We start from the raw sequence: 17,183 nt of genomic DNA on the forward strand, positions 1-17,183 counted from the left end.
ACTCTTCCTAACAATCACTTTCAGTAATTACACAATATGTTCCACAGACATATGGTAAAAAAATACAGTTCAGTTAATTTAGTTGTGTATGATCTCGATACACTCAAAGCTATTTGAGGACATGATGTTAAATGCTGGCACTCCAAAGGCTGCACAGCTCATACAACATATAGAGGTTAATTGTTTCATTTTACGCAAGCCGTAAACAACACAGTACAATCCCACAGCGTGCTGGGAAATAGAAATTGATCCAAGCCTAATGAACTTAACCCAAGGAAAGACACACACAGCCAATGTTGTTATGCTTGAAACTGTCACTTTTCGGTTAATGGCCAAGGTGTACTATAAGGAAAGAACAGCAGGTCAGGCTTCAGAGGACAGTCTATGACATCTTCACATGACCTTAAGCACTATAAACAATAATGTAAATGATTGAAAACAATTTGCAGTTCTAAAAAAACGCTGGGTGCAAAATTATGTAGATGAATATGCTACAGTCATTATCTTCCTCATTACCATCATCATTACTACAAGCATATGCTCTAATAAATACTTCAAAGTGTACTTAACCACTTCCCGACCGCCGCACGACTATGTACGTCCTAAGTTTGAACGGGGATATCGTTGTTATGGCAGCAGCTAGCTGCCATAACCCCGGTATCCCCGTTTTCGTGCGGCGGCCGGCTTTCAGATAAAAGTGGTCCCTGCGGCGGATTCGGCGCGAGATCACTTTTATCGGTGGCAGGAGAGGGCCCCCCCCTCCCGCCACGATCCGGTGCCCTCCGCCGCTTACCGGAGGCGATCGCGTCCTGTTCTCTGGTGTGTCTGGAGACGAGTGAGGCCAAGATGGCGCTCACTCGTCTCCATGACACTGCTGGGCGGAAGCGACGTCAAAACATCACTTCCGTCCACGCCTCCTAAAGGCATATTTTTTCAAATGTCATTTTTTTTATTGCATTTTAGTGTAAATATGAGATCTGAGGTCTTTTTGACCCCAGATCTCATATTTAAGAGGTCCTGCCATGCTTTTTTCTATTACAAGGGATGTTTACATTCCTTGTAATAGGAATAAAAGTGACACAATTTTTTTTTTTTAAACAGTGTAAAAATTAATAAAATATTGTAAAATAAATGAAAAAAATAAAAAAAAAAATTTTAAAACCCCCCTGTCCCGACGAGCTCGCGCGCAGAAGCGAACGCATACGCGAGTAGCGCCCGCATATGAAAACGGTGGTCAAACCACACATGTGAGGTATCGCAGCGACCGGTAGAGCGAGAGCAATAATTCTAACCCTAGACCTCCTCTGTAGCGCAAAATATGCAACCTGTAGAATTTTTTAAACATCGCCTATGGAGATTTTTGAGGGTAAAAGTTTGACGCCATTCCACGAGCGGGCGCAATTTTCAAGCATGACATGTTGGGTATCAATTTACTTGGCGTAACATTATATTTCACAATATAAAAAAAATTGGGATAACTTTACTGTTGTTTTATTTTTTTATTCAAAAAAGTGAATTTTTTCCAAAAAAAGTGCGCTTATAAGACCGCTGCTCAAATACGGTGCAAAAAAAGTATTGCAAATACCGCCATTGTATTCCCTAGGGTGTTAGAAGAAAAACCATATATAATGTTTAGGGGTTCTAAGTAATTTTCTAGCAGAAAAACCTGTTTTAAACATGTAAACACCTAAAATCCAAAACGAGGCTGGTCCTTAAGTGGTTAATATACAATACACTTAAAGTGATTGTAAAGGTTGTATTTTTTTTTAAATAACAAACATGTTATACTTACCTGCTCTGTGCAATAATTTTGCACAGGGCGGCCCCCATTCTCTTTTTGAGTCCCTTGCTGGTGGTCCTGGCTCCTCCCTCCTGCCAAGTACCCCCAATAGCAAGCCTCTTGCTATTGGGGTACTCGAGCAGGCTCACTCTCAAGCCACACTCCTGTGAATGGACATTGTTCATTTACACACAGAATGCAGCTCAGCCCTGCCCCCTGCACCCTCCTCATTGAATCACTGGCTGTGATTAAAGAGGCGTTCCACCCGAGGTCCAGTCAAAAAAAAAAATTAAAAGTCAGCAGCTACAAATACTGCAGCTGCTGACTTTTAATTGGATACTTACCTGTCCCAGGGTCCAGCGATGCGGGGGATCGAAGCCCCACTCGTCTCCCCTCCGTTCAGCAGCGCCAGCATTGCAACTGTGGGCGCCGGGCTGTGGCTTCACAGCCTGGCACCCACTGCACATGCGCGAGCGGCGCCGCGCGCCGTAATTGGCCGCTCAGTCACCTGGGACCTGTAATGGGTCCCAGATGATTGACAGGAGGGAGGGAGCAGAGCTGAGCCCTTCCTGTGCCGAGGGGGAAGTGATATCACCAGCCCAGGCGCTAGAAGAGGCAGACTACGAGGGACCCCCTAGCAACAGGCATTTAGAGGTAAGTAAAAAAAAAATATATATCCAAATTTTTTCTGTATTTTTTTTTAGGATTTTTCATGTAGTTTTTTTTTTTTTTTTGGGTGGAACCCCACTTTAAGAGCAAAAGCCAATGGTTGCTCCTGCTGTGCGAGTCAATCAGTAGGGAGAGACCTGGGAAAGCCCCTGCTCTCATGCACATTGCTGGAGATGAGGCTCAGGTAAGTATAGGGGGGGGGGGGGGCTGCACCCAGGAGGTTTTTTACCTTAATACATAGAATGCATTAAGGTGAAAAACCTTATGACTTTAGAACCGCTTTAAACTACCCAATTTTACACTATTTTACTTTTACTGTACCAATGAAAATTACGGTTATATTAAATATAATTATAAATAACAGAAGGACTGAATGTCCAGGATTTGTAAGTGGCCTAAGTTTAGACTAGTAGATGTACAGGTTTTTGGGAATCTTTTTATAACCCTCTGCTGTCCTACAAGTTTTAACAATTCTTTTTTCTATGGTCTTCTGAAATCTAATTTGAATGGGCAATGATCTGCTATAAAAAGCTGCTAACCAAAATTAAGCAATTTTTCTTTACAGCAGGGAAGGTCAAACCTATAACAACTGATAACAACCTAACACCCAACTCCTTGACTAGAGTACATGACTCCAATTATCCTCCTTTCAATACCATATTTTACAGCACTAGATTTGTAGTGCTACCCCTGCAGAAGCCGCTGATATTTTGCATGGGTCTTCCCCACTTTTGCTCCACAACCAGGCACAAGGTATATTCACACAGGCAAGTGTACACATACACTTCTGCTCCTTGTCTCCAATGCCTAGTCTACGGGTTTTGTTTTGAACTTGGATAAGGAAGGGATATAGTAGGATACTCCAAATTGAACTATTCACACTGAGGACTCTAACTTCCTATCTTAGTGAAACTTGGCTGAAGTCCTTGCAGAAGGCAGATAAAGACTTCTTCACAGCAGCACCAAACTGATTGCAGAACAGAACAATATCCCTGAAGAAGTAATGTAGTGGACCAGTGGCGTCGGGAGGGGGGCTGCCCTGGGTCTCAGGCATTCACAAATCTATTATTAGCCCCGAGCCCAAGCGGGGACTGATCTGACTCAGAGCACGGCTGAGTAACATAGCAGGTCCCACCTTCTGGAGCCTGCAGCGCCTATGATGGACATCCCACTGTCCAATGTTGGGACCGCGAGATGTATAACATTCATCATAGGCGCTGCAGGCTCCAGAAGGCGGGAATTACAATGCAGTCACGTCAAGCTCTATGAGATCCCCGCTCGGCGTTTGGGCGGGCGGCTCTCCTCTCCTCTCCTGTCTCTGTCTGCCTGCTGTCTCCTGGGATGGGCACACTGCACACTATGGCTGAGCTGCAGGAGGAGGTCATGGTCACCTGACATCTGACCTGTAATGGTCAGATAGGTCAGTGCAAGTCAGTGTGTGTCAGGTAGGGCAGTGTGTGTCAGGTAGGTCAGTGCGCATCAGTTAGGTCAGCATGGGTCAGGTAGGTCAGTGTGGGTCAGGTAGGTCAGTGTGTGTCAGTGTAATGATCAGTGTGGGTCAGGTAGGTCAGTGTGGGTCAGGTAGGTCAGTGTAATGGTCAAGTAGGTCAGTGTTGGTCAGGTAGGTCAGTGTGGGTCAGGTAGGTCAGTGTAATGGTCATTGTGTGTCAGGTAGGTTAGTATGTGTCAGGTAGGTCAGTGTGGGTCAAGTAGGTTAGTGTGGGTCAGTTTGTGTCAGGTAGGTCATTGTGTGTCAGGTAGGTCATTGTGTGTCAGGTAGGTCAGTGTGGGTCAGTGTGTGTCAGGTAGGTCAGTGTGTGTCAGGTAGGTCAGTTTTTAGTGGTCAGTATTGATGGGCACTGGTAAGCCAGGCAGCAACCAGCAAGTGAGCTTATCCACCCCCCTCCCGCTCCGGTGTCGGGCTCGGACTTCAGGCTGAAGTCCCTAGTCTTTTTCCCACCTAGCAACACCCCTGTAGTGGACAGTCCTGGACAAAGTTCTAAGAACACTAGCCAGTGTTCCTTGTGTGGAACCTCAGCCCACTGAGGGGATAACTGTCAAAGGATCCTTAGGGTGACTATACTTATAAGGATCCTAAACCACCACAGGCAGACTTTTCTGTCCATGATACCAGACCAGATGGACATTAGACTCTCCCTCTAGCAGCTATGGTAGGACCAGGGTCAGTCATACAGATTTCAGACCCTCAGGTCACCCACCTGAGGCCAAATAGCAGCAAGTGACGGGGAGGCAGCGTTTTTCCCCAAGCCTGGTGCAATCCTCTGCTAAGAGAGACCAGGAACCCATGTGCTCCTAGAACATAAACAGTAACAGCCAGCATGCCAAGGACACCTTCCCTTCCAATTGGCCATGGCTGTATGCATATTCATGCTGCTCATCTGCCTAGTCTCCACCTATAGCCCAGAACCTAGGTTGCTTGGACACTGGGACACTCAGACAGCATAAGCAGCCCCAAAGCACACTGAGCAGCAGAACTAAATGATCACGGCTTCTGTTAAGCTGACAGCCCACATAAATGTACCTGGCTGCTCCTCTGTTAAGCAGAGAAGCCAAAAACTAGACTAACTACTCTAGCACCAACCTAGGAGGGTGCTACATACTCTTGGCGCACATTAATTTGCCATCAATGACCTAAATGCATTAATCCTTTGTTCAGTTGTGTTATGGCAATGTAAATGTTTTATGTTTTGTTAATTCAATAGGACATCATCGTTAATGCAGGAATACAGAACTGAACTGGTAATTGTGCCTACTGTAAGCAGTGTGCTTTTCTCTGGAATACCTTCTGAAAAATAGCAGTCTATTTCTGTGTATGTGAACATGCCTAGACACTCCTGTGTCCTCATCTATATAGCTATATATATATGTTATATGCTTGTATGCTTGTATATATATATATATATAAATATACAGAGCATCACCAGGGATGAAACCCAGCATCTGGTGATGTCTATGCGTTCCAGACTTCAGGCTGTAATTGACTGTAAATGATTTGCAACCAAGTATTAAAAAGTGAAAGTTTAATGGATGATTGTTAATCTGTCCCATTACTTTTGGTCCCTTAAAAAGTGGGAGGCACATATACAAACTGTTGTAATTCCTACACCATTCACCTGATTTGGATGTAAATACCCTCAAATTAAAGCTGAAAGTCTGCAGTTAAAGCACATCTTGTTTGTTTCATTTCAAATCCATTGTAGTGGTGTACAGAGCCAAAAAGATTAGAATTGTGTCGATTTCCCAATATTTATGGACCTGACTGTATATATATGCATTAAAGTGTTACTAAACCCACAACAGTAAAATCTGTCTGTATATGCAGTAAAGCATGCTTGTTATACTCACTGTGGTTAAACCTCTGCATTATGTAAAAAGGCAGTTTGATCCTGTCTTCTCTGATCCTCCCCTTCTCCCACAGTCCCCAGTCTATCTGCTGATAGAACAGAGCCTTGAGGGCACTCTGCACAAGCTTAGTTTGGTGTGTATTGCTAGAGAGTGTTTGTTTTTTTTTTTTTTTTTTTTTGGGAGAGTGCATGTGATTAGCACAGGGCCAATCATCACTGTCCAGACAGATGGTCAGGGGTCATGCAGCCTCATAGAACAGTCAGAGTATAATGAACACCCCTCCGACAAGCTTTAACCAGACACTGATAGAAGACACAAGACTGCTCTATCTGCTGATGAGAAAAGGTATTTAGCAGTTTATATTTACCGTATTTATCAGCGTATAACACGCACAGGCGTATAACACGCACATTCATTTTAAGAGGGAAGTTTCAGGAAAAAAACAAAAATTTTAAATAAGGAACTTTGGAGCAAAATAAGGGTCAGTGCCCATCTGCAGCCTCATCAATTCACATCAATACAGCCTCACGATTGCCAACAGTGCAGCCTGATTGACGTCCACCTGCAGCCTAGAGGGGACAGGGAGGGGGCGGGACGAGTGCTGACAGATTACATACAAAGAGAATCTCCTATGATAGACAGAACAGTGGTCCAATGGCGGCCCAGGAGACAGGACTTCCTATTACAGAGGCTGCCAAGTAAACAGGAGATTCTCGCTGTATGTAATCTGACAGCGCTCGTCCGGCCCCCCTCCTTGTCCCCTCCGAGGCAGCTAAAATTGAAGTATTGGTGTATAACACTCACACGCTATTTGCACCCGATTTTCATGGTAAAAAAGTGAGTGTTATACGCCAATAAATACAGTCATAAAACAATTGCATTTCCATGTTCATTGTACTGTGGGAGACCAGATATAGTGAATGCAGGGTCCTGGGTTTAGTAACACTTTAAGGCACCGCTGCCTCTCACTGCTAGTTGGTGATTTGGAGTGAGATTTAGTAAAGTCACTACTGTGCTACTCACTCTGTTGTTCTTGCTGTTGTTCAGGCTGAAGACTTTGACATGAGGAAGCAAAACCTTGCCACTAAGAAGATTACCATGCCTTCAGATAGAGACACAGTAAAGAAGAAGCGTGGTAAGTCAGTACTAGGGGAAAGATCAATAGGTAAAAGACCACCAGGCAATAGTGGTGACTTGTCCTCGCCCGCCACGTGCCTTATTTGGGCACAGCTTTCAGAGTTTGATTATTTCGCCATAGACTAGCTGTGCTGTTTTCGTGCTTCTGCTTGGAGAAACAAAATTAAATTTTATGTCTAGCAACACCAGACTTTCTCATTATACACAGTATATATATGACAAAATATCTCATTTGCATGAAAGTTTGAAATGGTATAAATACAGTATACTGTATGACAAAGGTAACTGCAAAAAGCAGCAAGACGTAATGCTAAACAAAGCCAATGTTAAATTACCTTAAAGTCTCTTTGTTTTGTTTTGTCTACCAATCAAATTCTGAGTCACTCTAATGTTTGGTACCTTATATTATATTAATATGAAGTACACTCCCTTAATTAATACTTAACTTTTTGTATCCTTCAATCCTATCTTCTCACATTAAATTAATGATCTCTTCCACTCTAGATATGCGTACAAAAAGCTAACAGTGAACGAAAAAAATGAGGAGAATCCAAGAATGAGACAAGGACAGAAAGAAAGGAAATTGTTCATCGCCACTACCAGTCAAAAAGATTAGTAACAGCATTTTGAAGGTGCAAGGGATTAATAGCACCAAAATTGTATAGGTCTGGGAGTCCATTAGATGGGCTAATTAAAAATTAAGTTACACTGACCCTTCTTGATGATCTGAAGCAGAAACTGTTATTAGCCGAAAATGTAAAAACGATGCCCTACAAATGTCTTTCATCAGTCTTTATACTTTCTTTACTTCATTAAATAATGCTGTAGCAATGAGTAAAGCTAGAATAAATACAGGAAGATAAACCATAAGTCCAGACTGCACATTTTCATCACCTACATCCCATCATAGAAAGTTAAAATTGAAAGTGTGTTTGAAAGAGTTTAAAAAGTCCAAGTGACTAGATACTGAAGTGCTATATTCATGCTATTACTGTAGCAATATCAAATAACAGAAATCTGAGCATAGTACAGATAAGCAGGTGGATTGGAGGATAACAAACATCAGTTGGAGACTAAAGACAAGCAGAGCATGGACTTGATTTACTAAAGGCATAAAAACTATCACTTTGGAAAGTGTATGTTCACATTGGCTAGCCAACATCTAATTCTGTGCACATAACATTTCTGTTTTTAGTTTTCCTCACACATGATTGGGTGTGCAAAGTAAAAGCAACGTAAACTTATTTACTAAGGTAAGTGAACATACGCTTTCAAAAGGGAACATTCTCTTTGCTAAATAAGCAGTCTATGGGGGTTATTTACTAACTAACTGCAGCGTGCACAATCTGGAAAAAATTCTGCATAGAAACCAGCTTCCAGTTTGTTTTGCCAAAGCTTATGTGAAAAAGCTGAAGTTAGAAGCTGATTGGCTACCATGCACAGCTGCACCAGAATCTTAGTGCTCCTGTTTTAGTAAATCTCCTCCTATGTCTCCTTACTCAACCCAAATGGGATTTTATTTTAGTCAGCAGGGAGATCTATGGGTGGTTGTGGTTTTATATTGTTACATGTGGACTAGCATAGTTGACAAGTGCCTCTCTTTTTGCAGAAAAGTCCACCTATTTTGAGAATTGTCCTACATCCCTAACCACTTAACCTCCCTGGCGGTATTCCTGAGTGTGGCTCGGGGTTAAAATTCAGTACCATTAGCGGTAACCCCGAGCCACACTCGGGATCGCATTGCAGGATCCTGGGGCGGCTTTACTTACCTTGTCCCCGGGAACCTGCGATGTCACCCGCAGTGTCCGAGGGCTCCGTCCTCCTCCAAAGCCTCTCCGTGCCAGGCTGCGTTCCCTGCGAGCGGCGCGACGCACGGGGGCGGAGCCTGGCGGCAAATTAAAAAAAAAGTAAAAATCATAACACATACAGTACTGTAATCTTACAGATTACAGTACTGTATGAAATGATTTCACATCCCTTTTGTCCCCAGTGCTTTGTCCCATGCCCTGCATGCAGTTTTACATGATATACACTGTTCTTTCTGCCTGGAAACTGGAGATTGTCCATAGCAACCAAAAAGTGTCCCTTTACGTCAAAAGTGGCTTTAGACCAGCTAGAAAACAGCGATAGTAAATTAGAACACTTGCAGAATTGAGCGATAGTGAATTGTGGGGAAATTTATTTTATTACTATTTTTTTTTTTTTTTTTTAATTATTTATTTTTATTTATTATATTATAATTTATGTTTTTGTGTTTCAAACTTTATCATACCCGGGATATCTACTAGACTCTGGTTTGGACAGATTTAAGTGTGTTATTGTTAAGATTTACAGACCTACAATATAAAACGCCAAATTTCCATGCAAAATAATTGTACCGCTTTCAGCACCTAAAATCCGAAATAATCATACCGCCAGGGAGGTTAAGGACCAGCCTCGTTTTGGATTTTAGGTGTTTACATGTTTAAAACAGGTTTTTTTTGCTAGAAAATTACTTAGAACCCCCAAACATTATATATTGTTTTTTTCTAACACCCTAGAGAATAAAATGGCAGTCAATGCAATACTTTTTTTTGCACTGTATTTGCGCAGTGGTCTTATAAGCGCACTTTTTTTGGAAAAAATTCACTTTTTTGAATAAAAAAATAAGACAACGGTAAAGTTAGCCCAATTTTTTTTTTATATTGTGAAATATAATGTTACGCCAAGTAAATTGATACCCAACATGTCACGCTTCAAAATTGCACCCGCTCATGGAATGACATCAAACTTTTACCCTCTAAAATCTCCATAGGCAACGTTTAAAAAATTCTACAGGTTGCATGTTTTGCGTTACAGAGGAGGTCTAGGGCTAGAATTCCCTCTACCGGTCACGGCAATACCTCACATGTGTGGTTTGACCACCATTTTCATATGCGGGCGCTACTCACGTATGCGTTCGCTTCTGCATGTGAGCTTTTTTTATTTTTATTATTTTTTTACATGATTTTATTTATTTTTACACTGTTTACAAAAAAAAAATGGTGTCACTTTTATTCCTATTACACTATTATTCCTATTACAAGGAATGTAAACATCCCTTGTAATAGAAAAAAGCATGACAGGATCTCTTAAATATGAGATCTGGGGTCAAAAAGACCTCAGATCTCATATTTACACTGAAATGCAATTAAGAAAAAAAAAAAGTCATTTAAAAAAATGACATTGAAAAAAATGTGCCTTTAAGACGTATGGGTGGAACTGACGTTTTGACATAGCTTCCACCCAGCAGTGTCATGGAGACGAGTGGGCACCATCTTAGCCTCACTCATCTCCAGGCACAGAAGGGAGACAGACGCAATCGCCTTCGCTGCTACCGACGGCTCCGGTAAGCGGCGGAGGGCACTGGATCGTGGCGGGAGGGGGCCCCTTTCCCGCCACCGATAAAAGTGATCTTGCGGTGAATCCGCTTCAGAGACCACTTTTATCTGAAAGCCGACCGCCGCACGAAAACGGGGATACCGAGGTTATGGCAGCTAGCTACTGCCATAACAACGATATCCGCCGCCAAACTTTGCACATACATTGGCGTGCGGCGGTCGGCAAGTGGCTAATGTGTAACAAAATGACAAGAGGTAGCACACAAATGGCTGCAGCAGGCAATGTTCATTGCACTGAAGGAACAATGCCCCACCTTTATAGTTGCCCCCCCCCCATTTTGCAATTTTTCAAGCACAACAAATTTCATAAGGTCATCCTTCCTAAACCTACTAACTTTCTATGTTTGGAAGACTTTGTATATGGAAAGTGAGGGAAAATCCAACTAGAGCAGCAAGGGTAAATCTTACAATGGGGAGACTTTTTCTAGTGACAACTCTTTGAGGGGGTATTTTTCTCACTTTGGAGAGATGTCTTACCACTTCCTGTTGTGTCTACAGGACAGGACATGAACTGAAATTTCCCAAATGGGACACAGGTGGCAAACATAAGAACAAGTGACAGGGGTGTTAACTGCTCCCTCCTCTATCTAAAATAAATAAATGAATACAATTTTGGATTCAAATATAACTTTAGCAAACTGGAAATGAATTGGCTAATATTGTTGGCCACACTTTTCACATGGTCACACAGCACACACATTTCTGCAGCAAGGTGCATTGGCGTCTTTTTTTTGCGTTGCAATGAACATGTCCTCTGTTTTTATGGTAATATTCACAACAATGGACTGTTGAAGAAAGGGGTGCTTGAACATATTTAGGATATATAGTATATATACAGTAAATATAAAAGTTCAGCTTTTAAGGTCTATCTTTAAGGTGCATTTACGGGCTTCCTGCCAACTTTCATTCACAAAGAAGAATAGAAAGGAGGATTCCACCCTGGCAGGGTTTATTCAGTATTACACCGCAAAATATCTGAGCATTCTAACTATTTATTACAGCTCTGGCTGCAGGGCTGGTTACTCCCCCCAGTTCTGGCTTAGACCTTAAATCTGTACTTCAACAGACTAGCTTGGACGTACACACCCAGTGTGTCTCATCTATCTGCTGCCTCAGAAGCAATGGCTTATCCAGGTCCACTGCCTGAATCCAATCTTTCTACTTTGTGTAGAAAGATTGGACGGCTGGTCTCTCAAGCACCTTCCTTTTGTAAATGACTCCCTCTGTGTCACTTACCACCTTTGTACTTCCACAGACAGTGCTTCTGTCACTATATACACTAAGGCTAGGTTCCCATTTGTGCTGCATCTGCGTGGTGCGTTTGCACAGGTACAGCAGCCCATTCCTTTAAATGGGCTGCTGTACCTGTGGGAAAAGTGGGGAGAAAGTCCCCGGCCCCTTTTTCAAAATGCAACATGGTTTTTTGGCACCGCGTGGTTTCATGCACCCAAAAACATGCTGCGTTTTTTGATACTTGAAGGTGCCATTAAAGGAGTTGTGAAGGTAGAAGGTTTTTTATCTTAATGCATTCTATGCATTAAGATAAAAAACCTTCTGTGTGTAGCAGCCCCCCCAGCACCCCCCTAATTACCTATCTGTGCCCCTTCTCTCTCCTGTGATGTCCATGATCCCCTCAACCATCCAGGAAACTCCTCCTGATTGGCTGAGACAGAGCAGCAATGCCACTGTCACAGGTAATTATGGCTGTCAAAATCAGTCAGCCAAATAGAGGAGAGAGGGGGCAGGGCCAGGTCAGGGCTCTGTGTCTGAATGGATACACGAAGCTCTGACTCAGCTTGGGTGCCCCCTGTAGAAATTTGCTGGCTGAGGGGCACACAAAAGAGGGAGGGGCTAGAAGCAGTGAAGAGGGACCAGAGAAGAGGAGGATCTGGGCTGCTCTGTGCAAAACCAACTGCACAGAGGAGCTAAGTACAACATGTTTGTTATTAAAAAAAAACAAAAAACAGCCTTTGCAATTACTCTAAGAATTAATGGCACCCCACGCATCTTCTAAAGAACAGCGTGTCTTGCTTGAGGATCAGGGAACCCGGGGGATTTGCACGCCTACCCCGACCTGCATATGTGTTAACCTAGCCTAATCCAGATGTATAAACTCTGTATCGTGAAAGCCTTGTGCTATTAAGCCATCCTTGATTGTATATTAAACAAATGCAGAATTATTGTTGTAGCTTATGTAGAATGAAATAAGTTACATTTTTGTATGCCTAAGAAGAGAGATAGATATATGTCATTTCATTTTAAAAAGTGATCATGTAATGTATTTTAATGGTGAAAGAAAATTGCAAACAAACTACACCACGAACACAGCCTCAAATTAATCATCGTCTGCATTCAAAATGGGTTTTGTAATGACACGTACAGTAAACACAGGAATTTATATTTGTTATCAATCAAATGGCCTCTGGGTTTGGTGTTCAATCTGCCATTGTGAATCAATGAGGCAAACCATAAATTGTATCCAATTAGGTGTAATTGAGCCAGCCAAGAAATAAGCATTTTCTATTATGCAACAGCATTTGTACATTATGCAAAAAATAAAAAAGTAATGGAGATAGAAAATTGTTGGTGGCTGGCAAATGGAAATGCGATTTACATACAAAAGAGCCATTTAAATAGTACCTGCAAACATCCAAGTTAAACAGCTAAAATAAGAATATTTTGAAGATTTCATACATTTTGTTATTGTGGAGCCTGTTCGTAAAGGTATGCTGTGAATAATGATGATGAATAAATGATATGTTTATCAGGAGCTGCCACATACTGTCTGAAAATTAGCAAACTTTAAATGTAACTTAAAGTCGTTGTAAAGGTTAAAGGTTTTTTACCTTAATGTATTCTCTGCATTAAGAAGAGGACGATTGCTGCTACTCTGTGCAAAACCATTGCACAAAGCAAGTAAGTATAAACCTGTTTGGTATATAAAATAAAAAGTAATACTTTTACAATCACTTTAAAGATTAACTGCAGACACACATAAAAAACTAAAATAAATAACTCAGTATTAACCATTTGCTGGCGCGCCAGTAGTAATTTTACTTGAGCTTGAACAGACACCGCGATGTACCAGTATGTCGCCCTGTTAATTCACACTGGCACATTCCCTGGGTCACGCAACGGTGCGATCTGCAAAGACACATCGGATTGCAGTGCTTGGTATCAGGCTGATGTGAGTGGCCTAGATACCACCTGATCGCTGTGCAGTCGTATGACACCTAGTAAAAAACAGTCATGAATGGAATCCATTCATGACATCATTATTTACTACTGTATGTGATCTGTGATTGGTCGCCAGTGAACACATGATACCTGGGCCAATCACAGTATCCACCCTGTACCATGTGATAGCTGTGGGTAATCACAGCATCACAATAGTAAATAATGAGTCATGAATGAAAAGCATTCATGACAGTTTAAACAATTGCTGTTACAGCGATCATCACTGTAACAAGCAATCACAGTGTATAAAAAAAATCCCTGATCACCCCCTCAGAGTAGTACAGTGTCACTCTGGTGACATCGAACTGCTCTGATGACAGTATGTAAAAAAAAAATATTGTAAACAAAGAAAAAAATGATGAAAAAGAAAAAAATGTGTTTAAAATATTGAAAATATTAAATTAAATATTAAATATATTAAATGTGAAGATATTAAAAATATTTTTAATGTATATTTGTATTTTTTTACATACTGTCACCAGTCAGTATCCCTGATCACTGCCATACCAGTCATATAATCACACTATACTGTACTGGTGACAGTATGTAAAAAACAAAAATTGTGAAAAAAAAATTTGTTATTGCATTTCTGCATTTTCCAAAAAATTGTGACAAAAAAATTACAACTTCAAATAACTGGTAATGCCTCTTAAAGGAGAAGTCCAGCCTAAGCTTGCTTGGCTGGGCTTCTTTTATGGATCACAGGAGTGCAATTCGTTTTGCATTCCTGTGACCCGTTTTCAGCAGAGAGCGGTCTGAAGCCTGCTCTCTGCTGATGTCACTGGAATCAGTCCAGGCACCATGTCATTACAACAATAAAGCCTGTATCTGCCAGGTGCCTGGACTGATGCCTGTCTCAGCCTCTCAGCGAGCCGCTGAGAGCCTGAGACGGCCACTCCCCGCCCCTCTACAGCTCAGCGCTCCAGTGAGCATGGAGGAGCAGAGAGGAGAGCTGACAGAGAGCTGAGAGATTGACAGTCACAGCTCTCTTCCCAGGGATCTGTGAGAACCGAGCCATCGGCAGTGTTTGATCGCTCGGTTCTCAGTGTAGAGACGCCGGGGGACAGATGCAGCATCAGTCCCATGCTGCATCCATCTAGATAAGTATAAACGGGGGAACCCCCCCTTACTTCAAATACCTTGGACTGTCTACTTCCCAAAAAGGGGTCATTTGGGGGGTATTTGTTCTAGCGTTTTAGGGGCGCAGGAAATGACATAGGTAGTCAGTACATCAGGAAAGATAGGTAGTCAGTACATCAGGAATGATCAGTTTTCCAATAAATATACCATAGTTTGTAGACTATAACTTTCATACAGACTAAATAATATACATTGGTTTGGGTAATTTTTACCAAAGAAATGTAGGAGACTACATTTTGGCCTAAATTTATGAAGAAAGATTAGCAAAGTTGTATAACACAAACTAATAAAACCGTGTTTTATTTCTAAAAATTATTTGTATTTTTTCATTTATATGGCAAAAAATAAAAAAACCTTGGGTTATGATGTAATGCCACCAAAGAAAAGCACTATTTGTTTAACAAAAAATGAGATAAATTTCATTTGAGTAGTGTTGCATGACCGAGCACATGCCAGTTAAAGTAGCACGGTGCTGAATAGCAACAATGCCCTGGTCATAAAGGGGATAAAACCTTCTGGAGGTCAAATGGTTAAAATATGTAATTGAATATATTTTTTAGTAAAGCAAAGCTCTGCCTGGGGGAGGGGGAAAAATCACAGGTATTCAGTTCGTTGTGCTGCAGTGTAAGGAAAGAGCATGCTGATAAAATGAGACAACAGGGAGACAGAAAAATGAGCTCATTAGTGTGTCACTTTTCATTTCCAGCCACAGGCTGGGAAAGAAACACATCATGCATGTGTTACTTAACTGCAGCTGAGAAAATACAGGTCTCCTTCACTGCCAGGCAGGGCTGTGCTGTTTGGCAGGGGTGTGTAAATCTCAGGACTGGATGTATAGAAATACAATCCTTTAGCTGGTAAAACAGCTTAATTATATGTACTGTATCATATGTGTTTATTTAGCTTTTTGCTGAAATCCAAGTCTAAATACTTACTAATCTTCCTAGAAATCTAGTATCCTTGTAACTTCCTGTGTAATTAAATCTCAAACATTGTTATTAGCCTTCTAAACTATCTTCTGTGAAATACCGAACACATGGGCCAGCACAAAGGTACTCCGTAATAAAAGAGACAACACATTATTAACAATTTAAACATATTTATTCAATAGAATTATCTGGCCACAGTGTTATCCATGAGGGGCTAAATTGAACATTACAAATTTAAATAAATATAAAGCCACCTTGGCTAAAATACATTTAAACAAAATTAAGCGGTGTCCATCCAGTCAATGCTGGTCGACTACTCCCCACCAGCCGAGGCCAGCTGCGAAGCTACTGGCTGAGGCCCCCTCACCACCGTGGCCGACTCAGATCAGATTTTGCAAACCCATATTGAATATATCTAAACCTATGAAAGATAGATGAACCATATCCTCTCGAAATAAACCTGGCACAAAACCTTCCAATTCGGAGCGCGAAAGGATAATCCGCCAGACGAAATTAGAAATCTGTGAATTGTCCTGTTGGGATGTCTCCTAATTCTATCCAAATAGAATAGATTACTATGAGGAGACCACAAAAGACGAGGGATCATCTCCGAAAATGCCAATACGGCAGTTGGGAACATTAGCTTTATAATGAACAATTGCCTTTTCATTTCGCACATTAAATTCCATGTTCCCATCTTGCCTAAATCGTTTGCCCTGGCATGAATCACTAAAATTTGGGGGGAAGGCCATATATTTGATAAATAATCTAATTGTTTTCTTAGGTACCCCCACTTTAAAGCGGTAGTAAACCCATCCATAAAACTGTTTGATTTCCGGCATGTGCCGGAAATGTAACACTCCCATTGGTTGTGCTCTAAACCAAACTGTCAAGCCATCCAATGGCTGGTGTCATAACTGATCACATGTTCAGCATCATGGCAGTTGTAGATTAAACAGAGGCAAAGATGGCAGCTTCCTTGGCAGAAAACGATAGGAGGGTTTACTTACACTTTAAGCCCCTAACACCTGACCATAAAACCACAAATGATTCATTGTCCAGACCTAAATTGGTGGAGTAGGTCCTATTTCCGGCATGTTCGGCAGCCCAGAAAACGTAGGAGTGTCCTACTATCCAAACAATTGTTTTGGAGAGATCTGAAAAATAAAATTCACACAGTTAGCAACTCCAGGCGGACATATAATTTATACCTGTCACTACCCCAACGACACTTCTCTTCTGGGAAACCCAAAAAGTCAGCTGTAGTGGCCGCACCAATCCTAAACGAATGAGAAGAAAAACAAAAACCTGAGAGGTTTAGGTGTTTCAAGCAAAAGGCCAGGACAGCTGAAAATTGGTACCTGGTCAACGAAGACAGGTCTTGGTGAATAAAAAATGACCCCACAGAACAAGGTCTAACTGACATATACCTCGAGACATGTAGAACCGGACAAATTATTTGATTAGTAGAACCTGACAAAGAAAACCACTGACCATTACCTACCG

The sequence above is a fragment of the Aquarana catesbeiana genome, linkage group LG02 (assembly GCF_042186555.1).
Source record: "Aquarana catesbeiana isolate 2022-GZ linkage group LG02, ASM4218655v1, whole genome shotgun sequence".
In the NCBI taxonomy this organism is placed as follows: Eukaryota; Metazoa; Chordata; class Amphibia; order Anura; family Ranidae; genus Aquarana; species Aquarana catesbeiana.